This window comes from Anomaloglossus baeobatrachus, chromosome 4 (genome assembly GCF_048569485.1).
Source record: "Anomaloglossus baeobatrachus isolate aAnoBae1 chromosome 4, aAnoBae1.hap1, whole genome shotgun sequence".
In the NCBI taxonomy this organism is placed as follows: Eukaryota; Metazoa; Chordata; class Amphibia; order Anura; family Aromobatidae; genus Anomaloglossus; species Anomaloglossus baeobatrachus.
Window position 1 is genome coordinate 23,296,803 of NC_134356.1, and position 14,456 is coordinate 23,311,258.

Here is a 14,456-nt window from a genome sequence, read left to right on the forward strand (position 1 = left end):
TACATATATAATTATATACAGGAGATACCCAGGTTATACCAGCTGTACATATATAATTATATACAGGAGATGCCCAGGTTATACCAGCTGTACATATATAATTATATACAGGAGATGCCCAGGTTATACCAGCTGTACATATATAATTATATACAGGAGATGCCCAGGTTATACCAGCTGTACATATATAATTATATACAGGAGATGCCCAGGTTATACCAGCTGTACATATATAATTATATACAGGGGATGCCCAGGTTATACCAGCTGTACATATATAATTATATACAGGACATGCCCAGGTTATACCAGCTGTACATATATAATTATATACAGGAGATGCCCAGGTTATACCAGCTGTACATATATAATTATATACAGGGGATGCCCAGGTTATACCAGCTGTACATATATAATTATATACAGGAGATGCCCAGGTTATACCAGCTGTACATATATAATTATATACAGGAGATGCCCAGGTTATACCAGCTGTACATATATAATTATATACAGGAGATGCCCAGGTTATACCAGCTGTACATATATAATTATATACAGGAGATGCCCGGGTTATACCAGCTGTATATATATAATTATATACAGGAGATGCCCAGGTTATACCAGCTGTACATATATAATTATATACAGGAGATGCCCAGGTTATACCAGCTGTACATATATAATTATATACAGGAGATGCCCAGGTTATACCAGCTGTACATATATAATTATATACAGGAGATGCCCAGGTTATACCAGCTGTACATATATAATTATATACAGGAGATGCCCAGGTTATACCAGCTGTACATATATAATTATATACAGGAGATGCCCAAGTTATACCAGCTGTACATATATAATTATATACAGGGGATGCCCAGGTTATACCAGCTGTACATATATAATTATATACAGGACATGCCCAGGTTATACCAGCTGTACATATATAATTATATACAGGAGATGCCCATGTTATACCAGCTGTACATATATAATTATATACAGGGGATGCCCAGGTTATACCAGCTGTACATATATAATTATATACAGGAGATGCCCAGGTTATACCAGCTGTACATATATAATTATATACAGGAGATGCCCAGGTTATACCAGCTGTACATATATAATTATATACAGGAGATGCCCAGGTTATACCAGCTGTACATATATAATTATATACAGGAGATGCCCGGGTTATACCAGCTGTATATATATAATTATATACAGGAGATGCCCAGGTTATACCAGCTGTACATATATAATTATATACAGGAGATGCCCAGGTTATACCAGCTGTACATATATAATTATATACAGGAGATGCCCAGGTTATACCGGCTGTACATATATAATTATATACAGGAGATGCCCAGGTTATACCGGCTGTACATATATAATTATATACAGGAGATGCACAGGTTATACCGGCTGTACATATATAATTATATACAGGAGATGCCCAGGTTATACCGGCTGTACATATATAATTATATACAGGAGATACCCAGGTTATAGCAGCTGTACATATATAATTATATACAGGAGATGCCCAGGTTATACCAGCTGTACATATATAATTATATACAGGAGATGCCCAGGTTATAGCAGCTGTACATATATAATTATATACAGCAGATACCCAGGTTACACCAGCTGTACATATATAATTATATACAGGAGATGCCCAGGTTATACCAGCTGTACATATATAATTATATACAGCAGATGCCCAGGTTACACCAGCTGTACATATATAATTATATACAGGAGATGCCCAGGTTATAGCACCTGTACATATATATTTATATACAGCAGATGCCCAGGTTACACCAGCTGTACATATATAATTATATACAGGAGATGCCCAGGTTATACCGGCTGTACATATATAATTATATACAGGAGATGCCCAGGTTACACCAGCTGTACATATATAATTATATACAGGAGATGCCCAGGTTATACCAGCTGTACATATATAATTATATACAGGAGATGCCCACATTATACCAGCTGTACATATATAATTATATACAGGAGATGCCCAGGTTATACCAGCTGTACATATATAATTATATACAGGAGATGGCCAGGTTACACCAGCTGTACATATATAATTATATACAGGAGATGCCCATATTATACCAGCTGTACATATATAATTATATACAGGAGATGCCCAGGTTATACCGGCTGTACATGTATAATTATATACAGGAGATGCCCAGGTTATACCAGCTGTACATATATAATTATATACAGGAGATTCCCAGGTTATACCAGCTGTACATATATAATTATATACAGGAAATGTCCAGGTTATACCGGCTGTACATATATAATTATATACAGGAGATGCCCAGGTTATACCAGCTGTACATATATAATTATATACAGGAGATGCCCAGGTTATACCAGCTGTACATACATAATTATATACAGGAGATGTCCAGGTTATACCGGCTGTACATATATAATTATATACAGGAGATGCCCAGGTTATACCGGCTGTACATATATAATTATATACAGGAGATGCCCAGGTTATACCAGCTGTACATATATAATTATATACAGGAGATGCCCAGGTTATACCAGCTGTACATATATAATTATATACAGGAGATGCCCAGGTTATACCGGCTGTACATATATAATTATATACAGGAGATGCCCAGGTTATACCAGCTGTACATATATAATTATATACAGGAGATGCCCAGGTTATACCAGCTGTACATATATAATTATATACAGGAGATGCCCATATTATACCAGCTGTACATATATAATTATATACAGGATATACCCAGGTTATACAAGCTGTACATATATAATTATATACAGGAGATGCCCAGGTTATACCAGCTGTACATACATAATTATATACAGGAGATGCCCAGGTTATACCGGCTGTACATATATAATTATATACAGGAGATGTCCAGGTTATACCGGCTGTACATATATAATTATATACAGGAGATGTCCAGGTTATACCGGCTGTACATATATAATTATATACAGGAGATGTCCAGGTTATACCAGCTATACATATATAATTATATATAGAAGATACCCAGGTTATACCGGCTATACATATATAATTATATATAGAAGATGCCCAGGTTATACCAGCTGTAGATATATAATTATATACAGGAGATACCCAGGTTATACCAGCTGTACATATATAATTATATACAGGAGATGCCCAGGTTATACCAGCTGTACATATATAATTATATACAGGAGATACCCAGGTTATACCAGCTGTACATATATAATTATATACAGGAGATGTCCAGGTTATACCAGCTGTACATATATAATTATATACAGGAGATGCCCAGGTTAAACCAGCTGTACATATATAATTATATACAGGAGATGCCCAGGTTATACCAGCCTTACATATATAATTATATACAGGAGATGCCCAGGTAATACCAGCTGTACATATATAATTATATACAGGAGATACCCAGGTTATACCAGCTGTACATATATAATTATATACAGGAGATGTCCAGGTTATACCAGCTGTACATATATAATTATATACAGGAGATGCCCAGGTTAAACCAGCTGTACATATATATCTGTATACAGGAGATACCCAGGTTATACCAGCTGTACATATATAATTATATACAGGAGATGCCCAGGTTATACCGGCTGTACATATATAATTATATACAGGAGATGCCCGGGTTATACCAGCTGTACATATATAATTATATGCAGGAGATACCCAGGTTATACCAGCTGTACATATATAATTATATACAGGAGATGCCCAGGTTATACCAGCTGTACTTATATAATTATATACAGGAGATGCCCAGGTTATACCGGCTGTACATATATAATTATATACTGGAGATACCCAGGTTATACCAGCTGTACATATATAATTATATACTGGAGATACCCAGGTTATACCAGCTGTACATATATAATTATATACAGGAGATGTCCAGGTTATACCGGCTGTACATATATAATTATATACAGGAGATACCCAAGTTATACCAGCTGTACATATATAATTATATATAGAAGATACCCAGGTTATACCGGCTATACATATATAATTATATATAGAAGATGCCCAGGTTATACCAGCTGTACATATATAATTATATACAGGAGATACCCAGGTTATACCAGCTGTACATATATAATTATATACAGGAGATACCCAGGTTATACCGGCTGTACATATATAATTATATACAGGAGATGCCCAGGTTATACCGGCTGTACATATATAATTATATACAGGAGATGCCCAGGTTAAACCAGCTGTACATATATAATTATATATAGGAGATGCCCAGGTTATACCAGCTGTACATATATAATTATATACAGGAGATGCCCGGGTTATACCAGCTGTACATATATAATTATATACAGGAGATGCCCAGTTTATACCAGCTGTATATATATAATTATATACAGGAGATGCCCAGGTTATACCAGCTGTACATATATAATTATATACAGGAGATGCCCAGGTTATACCAGCTGTACATATATAATTATATACAGGAGATGCCCGGGTTATAGCGGCTGTACATATATAATTATATACAGGAGATGCCCAGGTTATACCAGCTGTACATATATAATTATATACAGGAGATGCCCAGGTTATACCAACTGTACATATATAATTATATACAGGAGATGCCCAGGTTATACCAGCTGTATATATATAATTATATACAGGAGATGCCCAGGTTATACCAGCTGTACATATATAATTATATACAGGAGATACCCAGGTTATACCGGCTGTACATATATATCTGTATACAGGAGATACCCAGGTTATACCGGCTGTACATATATAATTATATACAGGAGATGCCCAGGTTATACCAGCCTTACATATATAATTATATACAGGAGATGCCCAGGTTATACCAGCTGTACATATATAATTATATACAGGAGATACCCAGGTTATACCAGCTGTACATATATAATTATATACTGGAGATACCCAGGTTATACCAGCTGTACATATATAATTATATACAGGAGATGTCCAGGTTATACCGGCTGTACATATATAATTATATACAGGAGATGTCCAGGTTATACCGGCTGTACATATATAATTATATACAGGAGATACCCAAGTTATACCAGCTGTACATATATAATTATATATAGAAGATACCCAGGTTATACCGGCTATACATATATAATTATATATAGAAGATGCCCAGGTTATACCAGCTGTACATATATAATTATATACAGGAGATACCCAGGTTATACCAGCTGTACATATATAATTATATACAGGAGATACCCAGGTTATACCGGCTGTACATATATAATTATATACAGATGCCCAGGTTATACCAGCTGTACATATATAATTATATACAGGAGATGCCCAGGTTATACCAGCTGTACATATATAATTATATACAGGAGATGCCCGGGTTATAGCAGCTGTACATATATAATTATATACAGGAGATGCCCAGGTTATACCAGCTGTACATATATAATTATATACAGGAGATGCCCAGGTTATACCAGCTGTACATATATAATTATATACAGGAGATGTCCAGGTTATACCAGCTGTACATATATAATTATATACAGGAGATGCCCAGGTTATACCGGCTGTACAAATATAATTATATACAGGAGATGCCCAGGTTATACCAGCTGTACATATATAATTATATACAGGAGATGCCCAGGTTATACCAGCTGTACATATATAATTATATACAGGAGATGCCCAGATTATACCGGCTGTACATATATAATTATATACAGGAGATGCCCAGATTATACCGGCTGTACATATATAATTATATACAGGAGATGCCCAGGTTATACCGGCTGTACATATATAATTATATACAGGAGATGCACAGGTTATACCGGCTGTACATATATAATTATATACAGGAGATGCCCAGGTTATACCGGCTGTACATATATAATTATATACAGGAGATGCCCAGGTTATACCAGCTGTACATATATAATTATATACAGGAGATGCCCAGGTTATAGCAGCTGTACATATATAATTATATACAGCAGATACCCAGGTTACACCAGCTGTACATATATAATTATATACAGGAGATGCCCAGGTTATACCAGCTGTACATATATAATTATATACAGCAGATGCCCAGGTTACACCAGCTGTACATATATAATTATATACAGGAGATGCCCAGGTTATAGCAGCTGTACATATATATTTATATACAGCAGATGCCCAGGTTACACCAGCTGTACATATATAATTATATACAGGAGATGCCCAGGTTATACCGGCTGTACATATATAATTATATACAGGAGATGCCCAGGTTATACCAGCTGTACATATATAATTATATACAGGAGATGCCCACATTATACCAGCTGTACATATATAATTATATACAGGAGATGCCCAGGTTATACCAGCTGTACATATATAATTATATACAGGAGATGCCCAGGTTATACCAGCTGTACATATATAATTATATACAGGAGATGCCCAGGTTATACCAGCTGTACATATATAATTATATACAGGAGATGCCCAGGTTATACCAGCTGTACATACATAATTATATACAGGAGATGTCCAGGTTATACCGGCTGTACATATATAATTATATACAGGAGATGCCCAGGTTATACCAGCTGTACATATATAATTATATACAGGAGATGCCCAGGTTACACCAGCTGTACATATATAATTATATACAGGAGATGCCCATATTATACCAGCTGTACATATATAATTATATACAGGAGATGCCCAGGTTATACCGGCTGTACATGTATAATTATATACAGGAGATGCCCAGGTTATACCAGCTGTACATATATAATTATATACAGGAGATGCCCAGGTTATACCAGCTGTACATATATAATTATATACAGGAAATGTCCAGGTTATACCGACTGTACAGATATAATTATATACAGGAGATGCCCAGGTTATACCAGCTGTACATATATAATTATATACAGGAGATGCCCAGGTTATACCAGCTGTACATACATAATTATATACAGGAGATGTCCAGGTTATACCGGCTGTACATATATAATTATATACAGGAGATGCCCAGGTTATACCAGCTGTACATATATAATTATATACAGGAGATGCCCAGGTTATACCAGCTGTACATATATAATTATATACAGGAGATGCCCAGGTTATACCAGCTGTACATATATAATTATATACAGGAGATGCCCAGGTTATACCGGCTGTACATATATAATTATATACAGGAGATGCCCAGGTTATACCAGCTGTACATATATAATTATATACAGGAGATGCCCAGGTTATACCAGCTGTACATATATAATTATATACAGGAGATGCCCATATTATACCAGCTGTACATATATAATTATATACAGGATATACCCAGGTTATACAAGCTGTACATATATAATTATATACAGGAGATGCCCAGGTTATACCAGCTGTACATACATAATTATATACAGGAGATGTCCAGGTTATACCGGCTGTACATATATAATTATATACAGGAGATGTCCAGGTTATACCGGCTGTACATATATAATTATATACAGGAGATACCCAGGTTATACCGGCTATACATATATAATTATATATAGAAGATACCCAGGTTATACCGGCTATACATATATAATTATATATAGAAGATGCCCAGGTTATACCAGCTGTAGATATATAATTATATACAGGAGATACCCAGGTTATACCAGCTGTACATATATAATTATATACAGGAGATGCCCAGGTTATACCAGCCTTACATATATAATTATATACAGGAGATGCCCAGGTTATACCAGCTGTACATATATAATTATATACAGGAGATACCCAGGTTATACCAGCTGTACATATATAATTATATACAGGAGATGTCCAGGTTATACCAGCTGTACATATATAATTATATACAGGAGATGCCCAGGTTAAACCAGCTGTACATATATAATTATATACAGGAGATGCCCAGGTTATACCAGCCTTACATATATAATTATATACAGGAGATGCCCAGGTTATACCAGCTGTACATATATAATTATATACAGGAGATACCCAGGTTATACCAGCTGTACATATATAATTATATACAGGAGATGTCCAGGTTATACCAGCTGTACATATATAATTATATACAGGAGATGCCCAGGTTAAACCAGCTGTACATATATATCTGTATACAGGAGATACCCAGGTTATACCAGCTGTACATATATAATATACAGGAGATGCCCAGGTTATACCGGCTGTACATATATAATTATATACAGGAGATGCCCGGGTTATACCAGCTGTACATATATAATTATATGCAGGAGATACCCAGGTTATACCAGCTGTACATATATAATTATATACAGGAGATGCCCAGGTTATACCAGCTGTACTTATATAATTATATACAGGAGATGCCCAGGTTATACCGGCTGTACATATATAATTATATACTGGAGATACCCAGGTTATACCAGCTGTACATATATAATTATATACTGGAGATACCCAGGTTATACCAGCTGTACATATATAATTATATACAGGAGATGTCCAGGTTATACCGGCTGTACATATATAATTATATACAGGAGATACCCAAGTTATACCAGCTGTACATATATAATTATATATAGAAGATACCCAGGTTATACCGGCTATACATATATAATTATATATAGAAGATGCCCAGGTTATACCAGCTGTACATATATAATTATATACAGGAGATACCCAGGTTATACCAGCTGTACATATATAATTATATACAGGAGATACCCAGGTTATACCGGCTGTACATATATAATTATATACAGGAGATGCCCAGGTTATACCGGCTGTACATATATAATTATATACAGGAGATGCCCAGGTTAAACCAGCTGTACATATATAATTATATACAGGAGATGCCCAGGTTATACCAGCTGTACATATATAATTATATACAGGAGATGCCCGGGTTATACCAGCTGTACATATATAATTATATACAGGAGATGCCCAGTTTATACCAGCTGTATATATATAATTATATACAGGAGATGCCCAGGTTATACCAGCTGTACATATATAATTATATACAGGAGATGCCCAGGTTATACCAGCTGTACATATATAATTATATACAGGAGATGCCCGGGTTATAGCGGCTGTACATATATAATTATATACAGGAGATGCCCAGGTTATACCAGCTGTACATATATAATTATATACAGGAGATGCCCAGGTTATACCGGCTGTACATATATAATTATATACAGGAGATGCCCAGGTTATACCAGCTGTACATATATAATTATATACAGGAGATGCCCAGGTTATACCAGCTGTATATATATAATTATATACAGGAGATGCCCAGGTTATACCAGCTGTACATATATAATTATATACAGGAGATACCCAGGTTATACCGGCTGTACATATATATCTGTATACAGGAGATACCCAGGTTATACCGGCTGTACATATATAATTATATACAGGAGATGCCCAGGTTATACCAGCCTTACATATAATTATATACAGGAGATGCCCAGGTTATACCAGCTGTACATATATAATTATATACAGGAGATACCCAGGTTATACCAGCTGTACATATATAATTATATACAGGAGATGTCCAGGTTATACCAGCTGTACATATATAATTATATACAGGAGATGCCCAGGTTAAACCAGCTGTACATATATAATTATATACAGGAGATGCCCAGGTTATACCAGCCTTACATAAATAATTATATACAGGAGATGCCCAGGTTATACCAGCTGTACATATATAATTATATACAGGAGATACCCAGGTTATACCAGCTGTACATATATAATTATATACAGGAGATGTCCAAGTTATACCAGCTGTACATATATAATTATATACAGGAGATGCCCAGGTTAAACCAGCTGTACATATATAATTATATACAGGAGATGCCCAGGTTATACCAGCTGTACATATATAATTATATACAGGAGATGCCCGGGTTATAGCGGCTGTACATATATAATTATATACAGGAGATGCCCGGGTTATACCAGCTGTACATATATAATTATATGCAGGAGATACCCAGGTTATACCAGCTGTACATATATAATTATATACAGGAGATGCCCAGGTTATACCAGCTGTACTTATATAATTATATACAGGAGATGTCCAGGTTATACCGGCTGTACATATATAATTATATACTGGAGATACCCAGGTTATACCAGCTGTACATATATAATTATATACTGGAGATACCCAGGTTATACCAGCTGTACATATATAATTATATACAGGAGATGCCCAGGTTATACCAGCTGTACATATATAATTATATACAGGAGATGTCCAGGTTATACCGGCTGTACATATATAATTATATACAGGAGATACCCAAGTTATACCAGCTGTACATATATAATTATATATAGAAGATACCCAGGTTATACCGGCTATACATATATAATTATATATAGAAGATGCCCAGGTTATACCAGCTGTACATATATAATTATATACAGGAGATACCCAGGTTATACCAGCTGTACATATATAATTATATACAGGAGATACCCAGGTTATACCGGCTGTACATATATAATTATATACAGGAGATGCCCAGGTTATACCGGCTGTACATATATAATTTTATACAGGAGATGCCCAGGTTATACCGGCTGTATATATATAATTATATACAGGAGATGCCCAGGTTATACCAGCTGTACATATATAATTATATACAGGAGATGCCCAGGTTATACCAGCTGTACATATATAATTATATACAGGAGATGCCCAGGTTATACCGGCTGTACATATATAATTATATACAGGAGATGCCCAGGTTATACTAACTGGCCATTAGATTAGTCTGTGGGTTGGGGTAGCAGAGGAGCATTAGATTAGAGGGTTTATAGGTTGGGGAGGCAGATAGGGCCTGTGGGTAGGGGTAGCAGAAGGGCATTAGAGGGTCTGCAGGCATGGAGCAGCAGAGGGGCATTAGTTCTTGGGGTCTGTGGGTTGAGGTAGCAGAGGGGCATTAGATCAGAGGGTTTGTGTGTTGGGGTAGCAGAGGAGCATTAGATCAAAGGGCCTGTGGGTTGGGTTAGCAGAGGGGAATTAGTTCAGAGGGTCTGTGGGTTGTGGTATTGGAGGGGCATTAGATCAGAGGGTCTGTGGGTTGTGGTAACGGAGGGGCATTAGATCAGAGGGTCTGTGGGTTGAGTAGCAAAAGAGCATTAGATCAGAGGGTCTTCAGGCGGGAGCAGCAGAGGGACATTATATCAGAGGGTCTTTGGGTTCGAGTAGCAGAGGGGCATTATATCGTAGGGTTGGAGGTTGAGGTAGCCAAAGGGAATTAGAACAGTGGGTCTGTGGGTTGGGGTAGCAGAGGGGCGTTAGATCAGAGGGCCTGTGGGCTGAGGTATCAAAGGTGCATTAGATTAGATGGTCTATGGGTTGGGGTAGCAGAGGAGCATTTGATCAGAGGGTCTTTGGGTTGGAGCAGCAGAGGGGCATTAGTTCAGAAGGTCTGTGGGTTGGGGTAGCAGAGGGGTGTTAGGTCAGAAGGCCTGTGGGTTGGGTTAGCAGAGCGGCATTAGATTAGAGGGTCTATGGGTTGGGGTAGCAGAGAGGGCCTGTGGGTTGGGTTAGCAGAGGGGCATTAGATTAGAGGCCCTGTGGGTTGTGGTAACAGAGGGGCATTAGATCAGAGGGTCTGTGGGTTGCGTTAGCAGAGGGACATTAGATTAGAGAGTCTATGGGTTGGGGTAGCAGAGCGGGCCTGTGGGTTGGGGTAGCAGAGGGGAATTAGATCAGAGGGTCTGTGGGTTGTGGTAACGGAGAGGCATTAGATCAGAGGGTCTGTGGGTTGAGTAGCAAAAGAGCATTAGATCAAAGGGTCTTCAGGCGGGAGCAGCAAAGGGGCATTAGATCAGAGGGTCTTTGGGTTGAGGTAGCAGAAGAGCATTAGATCAAAGCTTCTTTGGGTTGGGGTAGCAGAGGGGCATTAGATCAGAGGGTCTGTGGGTTGGGGTAGCAGAGAGGCATTAGATCAAAGAATCTGTGGGTTGGGGTAGCAGAGGGGCATTATATCGGAGGGTCTGTGGGTTGAGGTAGCGGAGGGGAATTAGAACAGTGGGTCTGTGGGTTGGTGTAGCAGAGGGGCTTTAGATCAAATGGTCTTTGGGTTGGGGTAGGAGAGGGGCATTAGATCAGAGGGTCTTTGGGTTGAAGCAGCAGAGGGGCATTAGTTCAGCGGGTCTGTGGGTTGCGTAGCAGAGGGGCATTAGATCACAGGGTCTGTTCGGGTAGAAGAGGGGTATTATATCAGAGGGTCTGTGGGTTGCAGCAGCAGAGGAGAATTAGATTAGAGGATCTGTGGGTTGGGGTAGCAGAGGGGCATAATATCAAACAGAATCTGTGGGTTGGGGTAGCAGAGGGGCACAAATCAGAGGGTCTGTGAGTTGGGGTAGCAGAGGGACATTAAATTAGAGGGTCTTTGGGTTGGGGTAGCAGAGAGGCATTAGATCAGAGAGTCTGTGGGTTGGGGTAGCAGAGAGGCATTAGATCAGAGAGTCTGTGGGTTGGGGTAGCAGAAGGCATTAAATTAGAGGGTATGTGGGTTGGGGTAGCAGGGGGCATTAGATCACAGGGTCTGTGGATTTGGGTCGCAGAAGGGCATTAGGTCAGGAGGTCTGGTTTGGGGTAACAGGGGCATTAGATCGGAGGGTCTGAAGGTTGGGGTAGCAGAGGGGCATTAGATCGGAGGGTCTGAAGGTTGGGGTAGCAGAGGGGCATTAGATTGGAGGGTCTGAAGGTTGGGGTAGCAGAGGGGCATTAGATTGGAGGGTCTGAAGGTTGGGGTAGCAGAGGGGCATTAGATTGGAGGGTCTGAAGGTTGGGGTAGCAGAGGGGCATTAGATTGGAGGGTCTGAAGGTTGGGGTAGCAGAGGGGCATTAGATCAGGGGGTCTGCAGGCTGGAGCAGCAGAGGACTCCAGTTCTGGGCTTCTTATCCCCTGTCTTTGATGCTGAAGCCATGGAGGACAGTAGTCACTTACTTCGATGCCTCGGGCACCCCAGCTCCTGTCCTCTGTCCCGGCTTCTTGTTAATCCCCTGCCTGGGTCGGATTTCTGCGCCCGGTCCCTGCGCCTTCTCCGCACTTTGCGCCTAATCTCTTCTGTCGCTCTTTCGTGCAGACGGAGGGGATTTGTCCGGATTTCTCCAGGATCTGCGCTGCTTGTCCCTGAGATGGAAAGTTCCTGTGAGTTCCTGGTGTCTCCGCCTGTTGGTTGTGGACTGATGTGTCTGCTGAGGACCAGGGAGTGGATGTGACGGGGAGCTCTGCAGGCGACCAGGAGCTCATCTGGGACCACTCTCCTCCCTGGCTCGGGGGGTTGTGCTCAGGGGGATGAAATTACATTCCAGATACAAAGATGCATCTGATTGTTTACAAATAAAGCAAAATGTAACATTATTTGTAAACATTGTACTGTAACTGATAAGGGAAGGGTAAAGGCAGGGGTGTAACTACAGCACAATAGGTGCTGGGGTTGCAATCACATTTGGGACCTTGAGCCTAGAGGGCCCTAAAAGTCCCCTTAACCTATAGAATAAGACCAATGCTATTAAAGATTTGCAATAAGTGGTCCCCCTTTAGAGCTTTTGAATTGGGGCCCATGAGCATCAAATTACACCACTGGATAAAGGAAAGGGGTGCAGGGGGAAGAGAGGAGAAGACTCAGGGGAGCAGGGAAGAGAGAAGACAGAAACAGGGCAGAAGGGAAAAAGGTGTAAAACCCCCCAAAAGCTTGTATAATACATAGAGACATGAAGGGAGGAAGAGAGTGATGAATGACAAAAAGAAGTAACGGAATATGTGAAAGTGTGGATACAGACAAATAAAGGAAAAGTGCAGGGAGGAAAAAAGAGCGGAAGAGAGAGAAAGATAAAGAGAAACAAACAAATACAAAACATCAGGTCAGTGAAGACCCCGGGAGGAAAGGGAAGAGGATTAACACTGAAGACTGCAGAAGAAAAAAGCAAACAAGAAACAAAGGCACAAAGAAAAAAGAACAGGAAGAGGAAGGAACAAAGAGAGAGGAAAAAAGTGAAAGGCAAAACAGAGGAAAGGTCAAGGGAGTAACATAGAGAGGATTGGGGAAGGAAAGAGCATGCATTTTTGGAGAAAGAGGAGTAAAGAAGAAAATAAAAAGAAAATCAAGAAGAGGAAGGGCAAAGGGAGGAACAAACACAGATGAGGGTAAAGGGAGAAACAAACACAGATGAGGGTAAAGGGAGGAACAAACACAGATGAGGGTAAAGGGAGAAACAAACACAGATGAGGGTAAAGGGAGGAACAAACACAGATGAGGGTAAAGGGAG

The 14,456-nt window shown here is 38.9% G+C and overlaps 1 protein-coding gene across 2 annotated transcripts in view; it reads right to left on the reverse strand.

Annotated features, from left to right (window-relative positions):
• The window catches only part of PTN (pleiotrophin), a 62,663-nt gene extending 49,221 nt beyond the window's left edge, over window positions 1-13,442 (reverse strand). Inside the window, exon 1 of one of the 2 annotated variants that reach the window (XM_075343830.1) lies at window positions 13,132-13,442. The gene's annotated coding sequence lies outside the window, so the exon portion shown is untranslated. The remainder of the gene's footprint in view (window positions 1-13,131) is intronic. The other variant, XM_075343829.1, reaches the window with a different exon arrangement.
• Window positions 13,443-14,456: the final 1,014 nt, after the last annotated feature.